Here is a 15,770-nt window from a genome sequence, read left to right on the forward strand (position 1 = left end):
ATTTGCTGTGGGTCAAATATATTAAGAATGAAGATAAAGTCTATGTTTAAGCTTTCTAGCCTTGTCATGGCTTAAGCCTTATCCAGATTAAAATAAAATGTATTTTCAAATATACCTTTAAAGATGCCACACCAAATTTCTTATTATAATAATAATAATTATTATTGTGACAAATAAAGCATGTGTTTGTTTGCAGAGCCAGGAGACAGAAGACAATGAATCGTAATGATCACTGCATCGATAAAATATGACTACTTAACCCAAGCCCAGGCTCGACTTCAAGAGACGGAGATTTATGGAGTAAAAATTAATTGGGTAGACTCATATTTTGGCAGCTGTTCTCTCTAAAGACAGACAGCATTTGTTTAAAACAGGCTGAGCTGAGACTGGATATCGGCTTAGGGCAAAACCAAATAAAATGAGAATATCTGTACAAGTTGGACCAAGGACGTCTTTGTTTACACCATATTTTATCAAATAAAATAATTATATCTGTTTCAGCTTGACATGACCTGAACAGTGAAGGAAAATAACTCATAGCATGACATGAGCACTTTCCAACCCGTTCAAAAATGTCAGCATTAATATTACGATGTGAGGATCCAGTGTGCGTTAACCCCAGGGTTAATACCTGAGCTCACCTGCAGCAGCCAACGATTTTACCGAATGAGGAAAATATCTTCAGAGAGTCTCTGATGTGAGGTATGTGAAAAGCAGAAAATGCCACTGTGGGTGTCAGTTTGCAGTTCAGCCTTCAGGTATCAAAAGCAGGCGTGTTATGGCGAGGGCCAGGCTGTGTGCCAGACGGTTGTTTCTAAAAAGGATCAGTGAGGAGGATTACTGCTCAAATCCCTTCTTTCACTGAGTTCCTACAAACTGTTATTTCACTCTCTGCTTTACAATAGGCAATGAAAACACTGACAGGTAGGGTGACTTGAGAATGGCAGCACCAGAAACGCGTATGAATGCAGACAGATGGCATCTCAGCTGTTTACCTCACTTTTTTCCTAAAATGTTCTGCAAACGTTTTACTGAAAAGCATGTTTTCCCATCCACTTAAAACGTGAGACGTAAGAAAAAGATGTGACTGTGTAACTGTGAACGTGATGCAATCGAATTGCAGCATATTTATATTGGAACTGATATAAAGCCATAAATAAAAAAAAGGGTGAGGCACATGCCTCATGTTCAGACAAATTCAGCTGACGTGTATACCTCAGGTTTGCATGCCATGATAATCATCACAATAATCAGCATTTCAAAGAACTTCACTCATTAAAAAAGACTAAAGCAGTCGTGTGAAAAACTGAAACGTTGTGTTTCATCATAATGCCACAATCTTCCCAGGAGTGGACGTCCCAGCAAATTCACCCCAACATGAGATTATGAACACACATTAACAAAAAAAAACCCAAACGAACTCTTCAGAATTCAATTAGCATGCTAAGCATTAAAGTTCATGTCAGTACAATTATTAATTAGTGTTACAATTAGAAAGGCTGAACAAGTGTGGCTTGTTTGACAGGATAGCCAGAAGAAAGCTTCTTCTTTTCCTAAAAAAGAACAACACACTGGCTTAGGTTTGCAAAGTTGATTTTAAACAAACCATTTTGGCGCTGTCTGTTAAGTGGACAAAGGACAGATAACACCAAAGTGGAGATGTCTGACTATACACAGTCCAATGTTTGACAAAAAACCCCAAACCAAAACAAAAACAACACAGTGTATCAGCACAAACACCTCATACCAACTCTCAAGCACGATGGAGGAACAGTGAAGATTTGGGTTTCTTTTGAAGCCACAGGACCTGGGCAACTTGCAGATATCAGGCTGGTCACAAACGTCTCTAATATGAAAGTATTATCTATATTGTCTATACCAAAGAGGCCGTCTGTGTAAAAGTAACAGCACAGCAGCAAATCTATGACAGAATGACTGAAAAAGAAAAGAATCAAGGTGCTGCGATGATCGAGTCACAGTCCAGACCTCAATTTGACCTAAATGCTCATACTGGATGTGAAGGGAGCCTTGCCTGTCTGAAAACCTCAGTGAACTGAAACAATGATGTGGGTAAAGATTCCTCCACAATGATGTGACAGACTGAAAGTCCTACAAAAAAAATGTTTATTTCAAGTTGTTGAGGATGTTTCTACAAGCTATTGTAAATCTTAGGGTGCACTTCATTTTTGAGTGCTCTGAAAACGTTATTTTCCATAGGACTGTATATAGACGTAAACTTCTCTGCAGACCTGCTGCTTATTTTTGAGTAAACTATAGCATTGATGCTGAAATAAATTAATTCTATTATGGAAAAAATGCATTTATAGTATTGTGGCCAGTATCCAATTCTAAAATTGTCATAAAATCTATTCCAATCTGAAACCATTAAACATACCACCCACACTCCAACATCTGCAGAGCTTAACAGTGCGGCCACAGAGAATTTAGTAAAACCTAAAAAGCCATTAAAAGAAAACACATGATCAAATTCATGTGAGTCCATAAATAGTCAAATTTCTGAACAGAAGATTTATTCATACTTTTGGCTAATGTGGCAATCACTCAGCAAGCCTGGCCATTTAACCCTAAAGTCACACATTACTGCTGAGAGGCACTTCTGTTAGCTGGTTTCTTTCTCTCTCATATACAGACATTTACATTTTGCTCTATATTTTCTGTAACCTAGCTAGTATGGAAACTATCAATTCATTTATTAGCCGTAAAGGCATTGAAAAGCGACGCTTGGGAACGAGACAGAACTTCTAAATGCCAATTTTTTTCAAGTAATTTTCAAACTAGACTCAGTGGAAAGTCGGAGATTTAGTGAGTAGGCGATCAAGGTGATACTATGGAGGACAGACTATTTTACCCAGCTAGAAAACAGATCTTGCACAGAGACAGATCTGCATGCCACTTTAAAATCGCTCTGTATCAATGCACATAACTCTTTAAATCCAAAGAGTTATGTGAAGTGCAACACAATGTCAAGGATGTTCATATTTTTTGTTTCTTCTTTTTTTTTTTTTTTTTAAATCTTTGATGAAAAGCATTCCCAAGATCCGTTTATGAGACAATAGCAATATCAGCGCCAAACATGGAGCTTTAATTCTCTTGGGCAAGCCAACTCCAATAAAATCCAGGCAGCCATATTTTGCAACTCGACCTCAGCTGAACTATCCCCCCTTCAAACAAACATTTTAAAATGTACTGTTTCCATATCTCTATAACATGTTATTACTGAAAATATTTATACTTCTTCTGGCAGATGACAGTCTGACATTGACTGACAGGATTTACCTTTATTCTTCAATAAAGTGTAGACCACCTTGCTTGCAACACATGCCAGAAACTGTAGAGTGTGTTTGTATAAGTTTGACTGACACATTCACTATGGCAACTGACGTGATTTGTTTCCCCAGAAAACACCCCCAGAGGTGCGAAGTACAGTATAGAGCCGTGAACAGGTTAGACCTGTGTGTCTGCAGATGCATGCGTATGTGTGAGAAGGTCACTGCAAATTGAATTTTAGGAGGTGTCTGAGATACAGAACAGCAGTTTGAAGGATATGACTCATTACTGCCTCTATAGATCCCTCAGTGTTTAGCCGCAACTTGGAGAAGCAAGGGAAAAAAAATCTACTTACCAGCCAGGTTACCAAATCTTTCCCACCTGTTAGCTCTGAAAACTTTTTTTAAAAAAAAATCATTTCAACATGAGGCATGATGTGAGGCAAAAAGATGTATGCAAAGGCAAAATAAAATGCATCAAATTCACTGTCTATTATGATTAAGTGCATTTTTTCAGTACATAACATGAACAGCTGAGTCTATTTGGATAATTAAATTGTCCCATTTATAGTTTTACAACCAGATTCTTGACTTTTTCCAGGACAGATGGTTTAAATGTCAGATGGATTGTGCGCCATACACTAACAAGTCTCTCTGTGGAAGTCTTTAAAACAATTAGGAACATTATTCCGAATCCATACCAAATCCCATGAGGGAGACATCTGTGTGATCACAAATGATTTTTGCAGCAGAACATAGAGCCAGAGGGAAAACAACTGTCTTCAGCAAGAAGAACAGCGCAACAACAGACTGTATAACACTGATCAACCTCATCAAGTCCAGAATTCCAAAAAGGAAAATGACTTAAAATCTGTCCAGAGAGCCTGAGAACGGTTAAACTCAGACTTAACTTTTGTGATCTCATCTCATCTCTGATCTACTGTAGGCTGGATATATGATTACCTACATGGAAATCGCTTTTTAGAAATAAAACCCAAAGCTTTGAAATATTTACAACAGCAAGCAGGTTAAAGTTGAAAAAAAAAAAAAAAAAAAACAGAGGCTGATATTCAGTATTGTCAGAAAAATCTTGATGTTTACAGATGTTTGCCTTTGAAAGTTAACTCACTGTTTAAAATCAACTTTGAGCATTTAGAGGTTTTTTTAGCTCTTGTACTCACACCCTGCTATTCTAACGTCATCTGACAAAGGAAAAAGATGAGAAATTATTTCCCAGTATCACAGAATGTTTTTCAGAGCTTTTATCCATTTCTCTCATTTTCCATGTGTTCTTCCACGGAAACCCTGTTTTTATTTTAAGCTGGTGCCTTGCTAAAAGAGCTGTGATGTGGGGCTTTTACTTGCAAAACAATGACTGAAAGATCCAAACTGTTAAAAATTCAGCAACAGCATCATCCTGCTGGTAAATCTTATCAGACGTCGCTTCTCTTTTTATCTTCTCTACGCCTCTTTAAACACAACAAAAACAACAACCGCAGTGATATATAGCACCACAGTGCACCCACTGCAAAATAAATAGATTCACTGCTGACTTCAGTGGATAAAGTTCAAAATGCCCATAGTGACTCTAGGCTATGCCGACTGGGTCAACTGATTTTAAAAGAATTTTAAGCTCTAGAACCAAGTATTTTTAAGATTAGTTTAAAGAAAATGCACTGCTTTACTCCTGCTACCAATGTTTTGGCTTATTTCCACATAATATAAAATAACTTGCTATTCAATATCGCTGTTTGGATATCTTACTGTAATATACAAAAATCTTATGTGTTTCCCCAAACAGATTTTGAGCCACCAAATTTGGCACACAGGCGCATCTTCAGCCCCTGGAGGTTCTTATCTATATCAAAAATATAATGATGTCATCATTTAACCTAGCAACCACCAACCAATGGGCTATAGTGACCCACTTGTAACATTTACGCAGCTTTTATTTTATTTCACAGCATTAATGTCTAATTTACATGTCCACATCTCATATTATGATGTCATCACGTTCCCTACCAACATCCTTACAATTGAATAAAATTTAATTTAATTCATTTTGTTTTTTTCAGATAGTGCCAAATAACAACAACAGTCGACCCAACGATTATAATAAAATGATATTGATAAAGACTGTAACATGGGCATGTAGTACTTTATCCAATATGAGATTCATTCCCATAAAGCCACCGTGCTAGAATGTGAAAAAGAACAGACACACTGTGACAGTATCTAATGGTTAACTTTGCTGTTTTTGCTGAACCTTCTACACATGTTTACAAGTACACAACAATGTGTTATGGGCAGGGTTAGAAGATGTACTAAGAAAAAACAGACACACAAGAAGACAGAAAAACAACACTGAGAGGTAAGGAGAGGGGGCACAGTAAGCAGAAACATGCAAAACTAATTCATAAGGGATGAAAACCAATCTTGCAGGAGAGCCACTTTACCTTGAGAAGGCCTTGTGGCAACAAAGAGCACCCACAGCCTCCAGATTATCCTTAATTTCCTGCAGCAGAAGGCCTGGCTATGGCAAGTTTTCATTGCTTAATTACATACATTTGCACAGGGTCAGAGAAAGGTTTGGAATGAGTTCCTGGGACCTGCATGGCACAGCAGCATCCCTGCCAAAAGGGATATGAAAAAGCCCAACAGAAATCTCTGTGAAAAACAATACAGTGCTGATGATTTTCATACTGTACAAGTAAGATATGTAAAGTCATGTGTTAGCCTGATATATATTGACCACTTTGCATGTTTATATAGATTGTTATAGTGATGGAAGGTTTCTAAGAGAGAAAAATACAGACCAGCATAATGCAAAGCAGAGAAAATGATCCCAAATCTAGTCTACAAACTTCTTGGAAGTGCAACAAAGATTGTGGACATTTCTGAGTAACATGCTACTACGTAGGCATTTTAATTATTTAAGTCAGTCATTCAAAGCATTCTTTGTTTTACCAGCTGTGTGTTACAGTTTCTATTTAGATTTTATTTGACATCCATCACCTGCCTCTGTTAAGTTTACATTCACCCAAAGGAACCTCTCACATTTGTATGTGCCAGTCTGAGCTTATTAAACCTTAAAACAGAAGTTTGGTCAAACTGATTGTTTTACTTTACATGTGTGCATTCCTTATTTCTAAACCATTTTTGTTCAGATGTCAAACAACATATGTAGCCAAGTCAAGTTCCTGGCACCAAAGCGTTTCTTATAGAACTAAATATCACTGACAAAGTAAACACTACACGAGTCAAGTATGAACTACTTTATAAATGGCATATTGTACACAATAATGTAAAGTATCACTAGCATCTCGAGATTTTTTCAGTTCTAGTACTGACAGTGAAAGCAACTTCCTTAACACCGTTTTACATTACAGAAAAACACACAAAGCAGGAAGAGCAGGTCTTTAAATCCACACTTTACAAGCACATTAACAAAGTAATACTCTTTTTTTTTTTTTTAATTACACTGGCAGAAGAGAGAATGATTCCTAATGTGTTGCAACAGCTAGAAAGGAGACTGTCTAATGTCTCTGTAATGTCTGAGTAAGAAACCATTCTAGCTGGCTGTCATGAGTCCACTTACTTCTACATTTCTAAATCACAGGCCATGTTTGAGGTTGAGGAACGATTGGCAAACGTTTGCCTGAAAAGTTCTCACGCCAGTTTCTAAAGGTCATCCTTTAACCTCTCAAAATGATCTTAAGTTTCAGATTTCCTGCCCGTCATATCTTATTACAGTTTAATAACTGCAGGGAGCAGCCTTTGAAGAAAAAATATCTGACTGAGTTTCAGTATGAGTGACAACACTGTCATGATTTTTTTTGTCAACTGTTTGTTAACGAATTAAACTCAAATAGTAATCCAACACAAATATTTAAAATTTCACCTTCAAAAGAAAAAAACAACAACACTAATTTGTCATATGAAATTGCCCACTAATTCATACATATCATTTTACCTGTGTTCCACATCAGACCTTCTTAGACAACAAAGGACAGTCATATCGGGTGGATTTTGCTGCCCTACCGCCACCTCGCATCCAGGTGGCCGCAGACCTCGTAAATGGCCCCAGACGCATGGACTCTGTCCACCATCTGAAAATGATTAGGACTTTGCCTCGCTGAATACTGCTACAGCCTGTGGACTCAATTGCTGCAACACATTTTCATATGCAAAGAAACCAAACATGCCACCCAAAAGTTCCTCCATCCTTGCCGGGGATGTAAATCAGGAGCAAGCAACAGCATTCAGTGACGTTTCCGAGCAAGGACAGGGGCTTGCACTGTGACCATTAGACAAGTAGCCTAGAAAATGTAATGTTTTGGTTTGGCTCTGAAACTGCAAATCCAATGCCACAGTCTTTTTTTATTTATCATTAGGTTAGTAAGTTCTGTGTTATAAAGTAGAAAGTTACACCAAATGATTTTAGTTTGCTGACTTTTGATATTTGTGTTATACATAGTTAAGTTACAGCAATGTGTGTGTGCGCACAGTATGAAGTTAAAACATATATTGTATGCATATACTATGTTATTGTCCATTACCTTAGGAATTTTCTTGCTTTGCCATTTGTCTTCATCTTTATTTCTGTCTTTTTTCCTCTCTCACTCGCACAGTCTCTTTCCTCCGTCCCTCTCCTCCACCCTGACATCTGATAGTGATTACAGCACAGACTAAAAACACAACGCTCTAAACTCTCCATTATTGAGCGACTTTGTATCACTGACATAATTTGTTCATCTGCATGTACAGTTAACTGACACATGCACAGGCCCCTTTAGGTTTATCCCCTACAAAAAGACGCTCAGGCACATGAACATGGTAACACACACGCACACACAGACACACACACACACCTTAATCATGCAATTGCATGCACTCTCTAACTCCTTCCACCCTTATAAACCCATTTCAAGCACGACCCTCATCCTGTCCCACCCCATGTCCCCACCCCCCTCCATCCCTCTATTGCCAGTCCCCTGGAACAGAACAGTCACGGCTGTGTGCACTGTTGATTAGCTAGAACCTGAACCTGGGGGAAACACTGGAAAGCTCAGTGTGCTTTATTGTGTTTCTCTTTCGGACAAAGGCAGTCTCTGACAACTTGGCTTTCCCCCGTCCTATTACCTTATCTTTTACTAATGTAACCCTAACATTAAGGCAACTTTCATTCCTACTAAGAGTTCTTTTTCTTTAACACAGTGTGGCCAAGATTTAGTGGAGAAAGGTAGAGATGAACAGAGCTGAGCTTCCAAGATTTGAGCCCTGGTGGAACAAGTGTGGATGTGTACAGCGGTCTCGGGTTGTAATTTTGGAGTGTTATGTGGTGACTTTTGGGCACGCAGGCAAGGGTGTGTGCATGAGGTTATTTGTTATGGCTAATTCCTTAATCCCACAACATGTGCCTGAAACCTGCAACAGATGCCTCTAAGGCGAAACTTGCAAGCGCACACAAGCATGCACACACACTTGCCGCACACACACCCACACAGAAGAAAACACATTGCATTGCTATCATTTCTAGAAGCCCTGTGCAGAATGTCTGCTGCGGCCGGTTTTGCAGAAGCAGGAGATCTGCAGGAGCAAGGTTTAGAGAACAGGACGCCCTCCTAGCCAGTAAGCTTTCAAAAAAAAAAAAAAAAAAAAAATTAATTATATATATATATATATATATATATATATATATATATATATATATATATATATATATATATATATATATATATATATATATATATATATATATATATATATATATATTTTTTTTTTTTTTTTTTTTTTTTTTTAAATACAATTTTAGACACAGAGTCTCAAACATTGCACAGCATTTTGGTTTGGCTCGGTAGAGCAGTAAAGAAGTCTTCTCTACAGGACTTACAGGAACCACACAAACTTGCTTATGTCTGTCTGCCTCCTGATTTCTGTCACACTTCTGTCTGCTGCTTATTAAACTAAGTTTGTTGGCAGCAATACAGTGACTCCCAAAGCTATAATAGATACCAGTCATCTAGAAGAAGCCAGGTGAACTGTGACTTTGTTTTTGTGAAATCTAGGATCTTTTAAAATTGTATAAAATAAGTTATGTGAGAACTGCTGGAACTTAATCATTTACAGTACTGTTGAATTTTGTAAAATTAGGTCATACAGTGGTTTAAAAGCTCGGAAGCATAAAGCTCATGGTGAAACAAGTGCTTGTTTTAGAATACCATTTATTATTGTAATAAAACAGGTTAATTTTATATATATGATGTCCATCACCTTGCCTCTGCACGGGACATTTTAAGCCTCAACTGAATGTCATGCCACTACCAGGTCTTATGTCACACATTACTAGAAACAGCATAAAGAAGCAGCAGAAAGCTGGCTGAGAACAAGTACGAGCTGTGTGCCTTAAACGATATTGTATCACAGCTAGGTAGGACTGCAGGGTATGCAGTCCCCCCCCTACAGGAAGCTCAATGGACATGGTTCAGGGGTTATGGCTTGTAAAAACACTGCTCCCAGCGTATTACTTTGAATATAAAATCAGTGAGCATGTGAAACAGATTAGTGTACATGCATGCACCCTGTTTGGTTCATCTAAAGATGTCAATGTATGCCTTTGTTTGAAAGAGAATCTACTATATGTGAGCAGAAAGAGCATCCTAAGAAAGACCGAGAGTGGTGTGAGAGAGAGAAAAAGCAGAGTATTCAGAGGATGACACTGTGCAGAAATAAAAAGGCAACAATATCAGAAAAAGAAATTCATGGGCACATGATGACTGATGCTTCCTGCACAAGGTCCTAATGCTATGCAGTCATCCTAATGCTGTGTAGTCATGTGCTTGATAGTTTGGTCTGCGACCTATAGAGGCCTGTTACGGACATCTGGTCTCTCTTGGACTCTCTTACTCCAAATTTCCTCAGCATTTTGGAGCTTGCTGCCTCTTAATCTGGCAGAGCTGGTTCAGTGTTGGCCATCTGGTCAGTTCTGTTTTTATATCACCTTATTAAATCTACAAACAACAGCAACCCAGCTACAGTGCTATCTGCTATATTAAGATCTTTACGTTTTCCTCATATTTTTCATCCACTCACTTCCTGTTACTGACCTCTCACTAAACTCCCTGTAAGCCTCTAAAGACACCAAACAAAAGACTAGATAACAGAGTAAATATCTCGTTCATATTCAGCTCACCAGCAGATGTCAGTGAGCAACAGATTTCCCAGTGGCTGCTGTTATCAATGCGTTGATTCAATAAGCATTATGCTGTTACACAGAACACAACACAAAGACTCCCATAGGCCTGCTTCATATTGTAATTGCCTTTTGAGGTGGATATGAATAAATCCACCGGACATGCAAGTGAAGAAACAGACCCCCATGAGATTTGATTTCACATCCATCAGATTCAATATCTCAGAGGTTTAATTCAATTCGGCATCAATCAGATTTAATTTCTCTGGAATAATGACTTTGGAAAACATATTGATGAGCCTATCATGAATTTATGTCTCATGGGGAGGCAGTGTCTGCACAGACAACATGGATGCAATTTCAGTCGGGAGGGTATCGATGATGCCACACAAAACAGTTCAGTGTGCAGCAGCACATTTTGCACTTATCTGTTGAGGCCAAAAATAGAGAAAGATAGCGGAAAAGACAGAAGAAGACATGGTGAAAAGAGAATAATAACAACCAGTGACTTCTGAGTTTGATTATACACATTACTGCCCCTCCTTTGCCAAAGACACATCTGCGCGAATCAAAGAAAACCATTTATCATTCCAGACCTAAATGCATTTGTGTGGAGGACTGGACAACACAGTGAAGACTAAGTGGGGGAGAAAACAAAGAGAGACAAAGAGACAACTGCATACGGCCTTCTGCCTCAGTCACTTTCAGCTGTAACTCCCCGTCTGTCAGTCTCTGCGAAACTAAAGTAACGTGAGATTCAAATCCTTCAGATTCTGTTCACTTTGTTATGTCTGAACATGTGGAAATAAACACAGTACGCAGAACTGCTCATGTGTTTTACATATCCTGCCTGGAAAATAGGAAGTCAAAGTTTTTCCATCACTCGGCCTGACCTTTAACCTCTCTGGCATTTCTTAAAAAATTAACAGCACAGCCACAGCTTGAAGTAATTTCTCTCACTGAAAATATCTGAAACAACAACAACCACAAACTGACGCTTGATGCCACTGTCGATAAATTAACCCATTTTCACTCAAACGCCAAGAGAAATCGATATTCAGGACCAGGTTTGGGTCTTAATAACGGTTTCAGGAAATCTCAATAAAGGCATCTCCTAAAACTTAACAAAGATACTTGCTATTAGGCAAATATTTCTTCCATTGCAGATGGAATGGCACCTCAAAGGAGGTACCATGGAAATTGAGGTCTTAGGTTTTTGGGGGCAGGAGGGATGAAATTGTCCCAAAGTGAATCCAGATGTTTATCATTCTATCCTCAGACCTCTTTACCCCCTCCCAGTTCCCCACTCATCACTCCATCATTTCTCTCTTGTTTTTTTCCCTTCGAGTGAACTACAGGTCTAGTGATTACTTTGGTTAGAGCAGAGCCAAACCAAACACAAGAAGACAGTTGTGGTCTACAAAATAGAGAACAGCTTGAAAGTTCAAAGCAAAAAACTATATGATTTAAAGCATCCTTGAGGCTCAACCTGTTTATGTTTGGGATCAGGGCTTTTTTGCAAGAACAATATACTATTCTCACTTAGCAATTAAAATAGGTCCTTGTACTTTTTCAGACAAGACTAGAATTTACCAAACGTCATGTCTGTAAAGACTGCACATGCCAAAAAACTGAGAAAAGAAACTAGCGCAGTCGCTGAGCTGTAGGACCTGCAGTGAAAGAAAATACCCAAATAATGAGATCAGAAGCTGGCTGGTAGTATGTTTTATCATACTCCCTGTGGGAAACAGGCCTAATAAATCATAATTTAAACATTTTCATAGCGTCGCTCTATGTGGCTGTGTTATATTGTCCACCGGCTTTATTTTAGCCACAAAGTCCATCGCACAGTGAATTGCTGATCTCGCCTTTGGGTCATGGAAATATCTCTTTAGTAAGCCCAAGGCTGGGGTATTATAGGTATTCCTTTTAAAAAGACTATGCCAGGTCATCACATTAATCAAGGTAAAGAAAAAGGGCAACACCGGAGGAGGAGTGGCTGAATTCTGCGGCCTGTGTGAATTACAGAGCACAGGGGCAGAATGACTCCATCATGAGATCAGGAGAGGTTATTTTTTTTTAAAAGGTCCACCCTGAGGGGCAGCAGAGTGGTAATGAAGATAATGATACTGTGCAGCTGAATGACCTTTTCGTTAAAACGATATCTCTGACATTAACACAAATTCACCCTATATTATATACAGTAGTCGAACACCCAATCTAACGCTATCTCATGCAGGCACATTCTTCTAACACCTACTCATTCTCTTCTACCTGGAAAAAAAATTCATTGTTCAGGGTTGTCCATGACAACTGCACGCCCACATGATTTACATGTAGACGTTTGAGTCTTCATAGAGCCCAACACAGGAGCTCAAACTTATCAGGTCATTGTCCCACTCTGTCCCAAACTTACACGTGCTTACAATGCATTCTTTTTGATACCTCTCTTTCACTCACTTGTACTCACACACATGCACGCACACACTCGAGAATAGAGTTTGATGCCTGCTGGTTCGATCAGTGTCTACCTCATCTGTAATGCAATCATCTACATTTAACTCAGCGGGGAAATTTCCTGTCAGATCATATCTTGTTATCTGCAGTTCAAGACGAGCACTGACGAGGGAGGCATTCAGATGCAACATCTAGTCACTTCAGCTGAGAACAAATTTGAGCTTGCAATGGCCGCCTGGCAATTTCAGAGATGTGTGTTTTGTTTTGGGGGGTTTTAACCTGTAAAATAATAACTTCCTTCTCACTTGTCCTGCCAAAAGTTTTTATGACAGATTGAGATTGTGGCACTTCACTGTATGTATTCTGTGGCAATGACAAACATAATAGAACAGTTTGGAAATAATAACATGTAATAGCATTGTCCAGTTCTTGAAACAAAACAAAATAAATCTACACACCTTTCTTTATTACTACTCACTACTTTATAACTTTATTTGCCTCCTGTGGATGACACACAACTTCACAAAGCACTTTCACAAAGCTCTCACAACCTCTCCCCTCATTAGCAGCTGAATGCATGAGCAGAAGTTGACATTCACACCTTTGAACAACACTTAAGGAGGAATTTCAAGACGTCAATAAAGATCGGGTTTCAACAACACTTAAGTATTAAACACATATCATAAATGTTAAACTGGCCAGCACGACGCTTGTTATCATCAAGGTAGCAGCTATGGCTAATAATAAAACAACGTTAATGCTGGAGTTAGACTCTCTTAAGGTTCCAGACAGAAGCAGAGAAAAGTTTAGCTTCAATCGTCAGAAACGGTGGCAGCCTGCCTTACTTACAGCAACAAAATATGGTGCTTAGTCACCAGAAGCACAGCAAGACCTAAGATAAACCTTTAGCACGGCCTAAGAGAGTTTTAAAATATATTTAAAAAATAAACTTTCAAGTTTTATTATTATTTCTGGATTTTTCCACCACATCAGACAGTTTGGATAGGACCTTGGCATTTTCCTTGCCAAAAGCACTATCTTAGTAAAATAGTAAATTTACCTGACAAGTGAAGACCAAAAAATTATATAGATTATTTACACGGGATTCACAGTGTGCAGTCGCATGATCAAATTTTGCAAGGCACGCCTTGCATAAGACTTCTTAATGTGGGAAAGCTTTTTAGCAATTTTAATATCCCTGAAAGGAAATAAAGAAAATAAAAAACACACTCTTTTAAAACATTATTCAACTTTGTCAAATGTTTTGTGACATCAATAAACATCTTACGATAAGCTCCTTCTGGTGTGTTGCTAAATTATGCCTGCACTCAGTATGGAGCACAGATGTTAAAGGAAAACTGATGAGGTTGTCTAAGTAAGCAGTTTTTGGTTAGATAACAGAATTAAAAAAAAAATAATAATTTACATACACAGTGCACTGAGGTCTGCTGACATTCCGTGTTAGTATGGCTTGTGATGCCCTGTAAAAAAAAAAAACAAAAGTGTGATGTGTGTGTGTGTGTGTGTGTGTGTGTGTGGGGGGGGGGGGGGTTGGGTCACTGCATACTTCTGTGAATATATCAAAGAAGCACAGGCAATAGATCACAGGCCTCATCTTTAAGTCAAGCATCAAATGTTTTAACTCATCCCAGCTTCAGGGAACAACAGAGAAAAACCTGATGGAATCCATGTGTATGAAGCCAAACACACACACACACACGCACACGCACACGCACACGCGCACGCGCGCACACACACACACAGTCTTACTTTCTAAATCAAATTTCAAGTTTAATAGTTTAAGTTTAATATCTGACTTAAGGAGGAAGAAAAACCCTTTAAGAGCAAAAAACATGTTAGATATATCCATATAAAGCATTTTAGAGTTCTGTGCAAATGTCTTGATCCACTTATCATTTCTTTATATTTTTGCTTCCAGGAAGCCAGGCTGCCTTTAAAGTGGCCTTGGGCAATAGTTCTCCAGGCTTTCTGAAGGTCTTTTAGTGGGAACTGGCTACTGTTTCTCTTAGTTTCAGTCTGCTCACTGTATCCAACTATTTTCAGAGGAATACATTTTTGTTTGTTTGCTAAACCACTAAACACTGAGCTATGAATCAGTCATTCATAAAAAAGTCACCCAACTCAAAGGAATGAGCCAGTGTTGTCTCTACACATACTGTAATGGACAACTTGCCAAAGAACCAATTTTAAGTTCCATCATCAAGGATTTTGATACTCATAAAAAAATGGTCTCAGTGGAAGGTTGGCATTTAATAAGCTATTTTTAAGAAAAGTAAACAGTCCGAGTTGTAATAGATTACATAAGAACTCGACTGAAAATTTGTGCAAATAGGTCTTATGGGGTGATTATACAATTTGGAAATTTTTGATTCATTATCAGTACGTGAGGAGAAGGTCCAGAGACAGGTACAACAGAGTGTTTACAGCCATGTGTAAAACTCAGTGGACACTCTGTCATGGTGTGTGGCTGCATTTCAGACAATGGTGTTTTGGATCTTCTCAAAATTGATGAAATTATGGGTGCAGAAAAGTACATCTGAATTTTAATCCACGACGCAATACAATCAGAAAAGCATTTGATTGGCAACGGCTTTATTTATCAGCCTCACAAACATACAATGCAGTAAAACATACGTGGATAGAAACACACTTAATGGACACTAGTCATGGATTGGCCGTGTGGGATCATCTTGATATAGTACAGAAAAAAGGGCAGCTAACATCTAAAGAAGAGCTTTGAATGTCCTTCGAGAAGCCTGGAGAACTATTCCTGAAGCGTACTTAAAGAAACAAGCAAAAATCCACCTCGCTGG

The 15,770-nt window shown here is 38.5% G+C and overlaps 1 protein-coding gene across 1 annotated transcript in view; it reads right to left on the minus strand.

Moving 5' to 3' along the window:
• The window catches only part of bmpr1ba (bone morphogenetic protein receptor, type IBa), a 65,442-nt gene that overhangs the window by 45,253 nt on the left and 4,419 nt on the right, over nt 1-15,770 (minus strand). The gene's annotated exons all lie outside the window — the stretch shown is intronic.

Source organism: Perissodus microlepis, chromosome 12 (assembly GCF_051167445.1).
Source record: "Perissodus microlepis isolate ML-2025 ecotype Zambia chromosome 12, ASM5116744v1, whole genome shotgun sequence".
NCBI classification, from domain to species: domain Eukaryota; kingdom Metazoa; phylum Chordata; class Actinopteri; order Cichliformes; family Cichlidae; genus Perissodus; species Perissodus microlepis.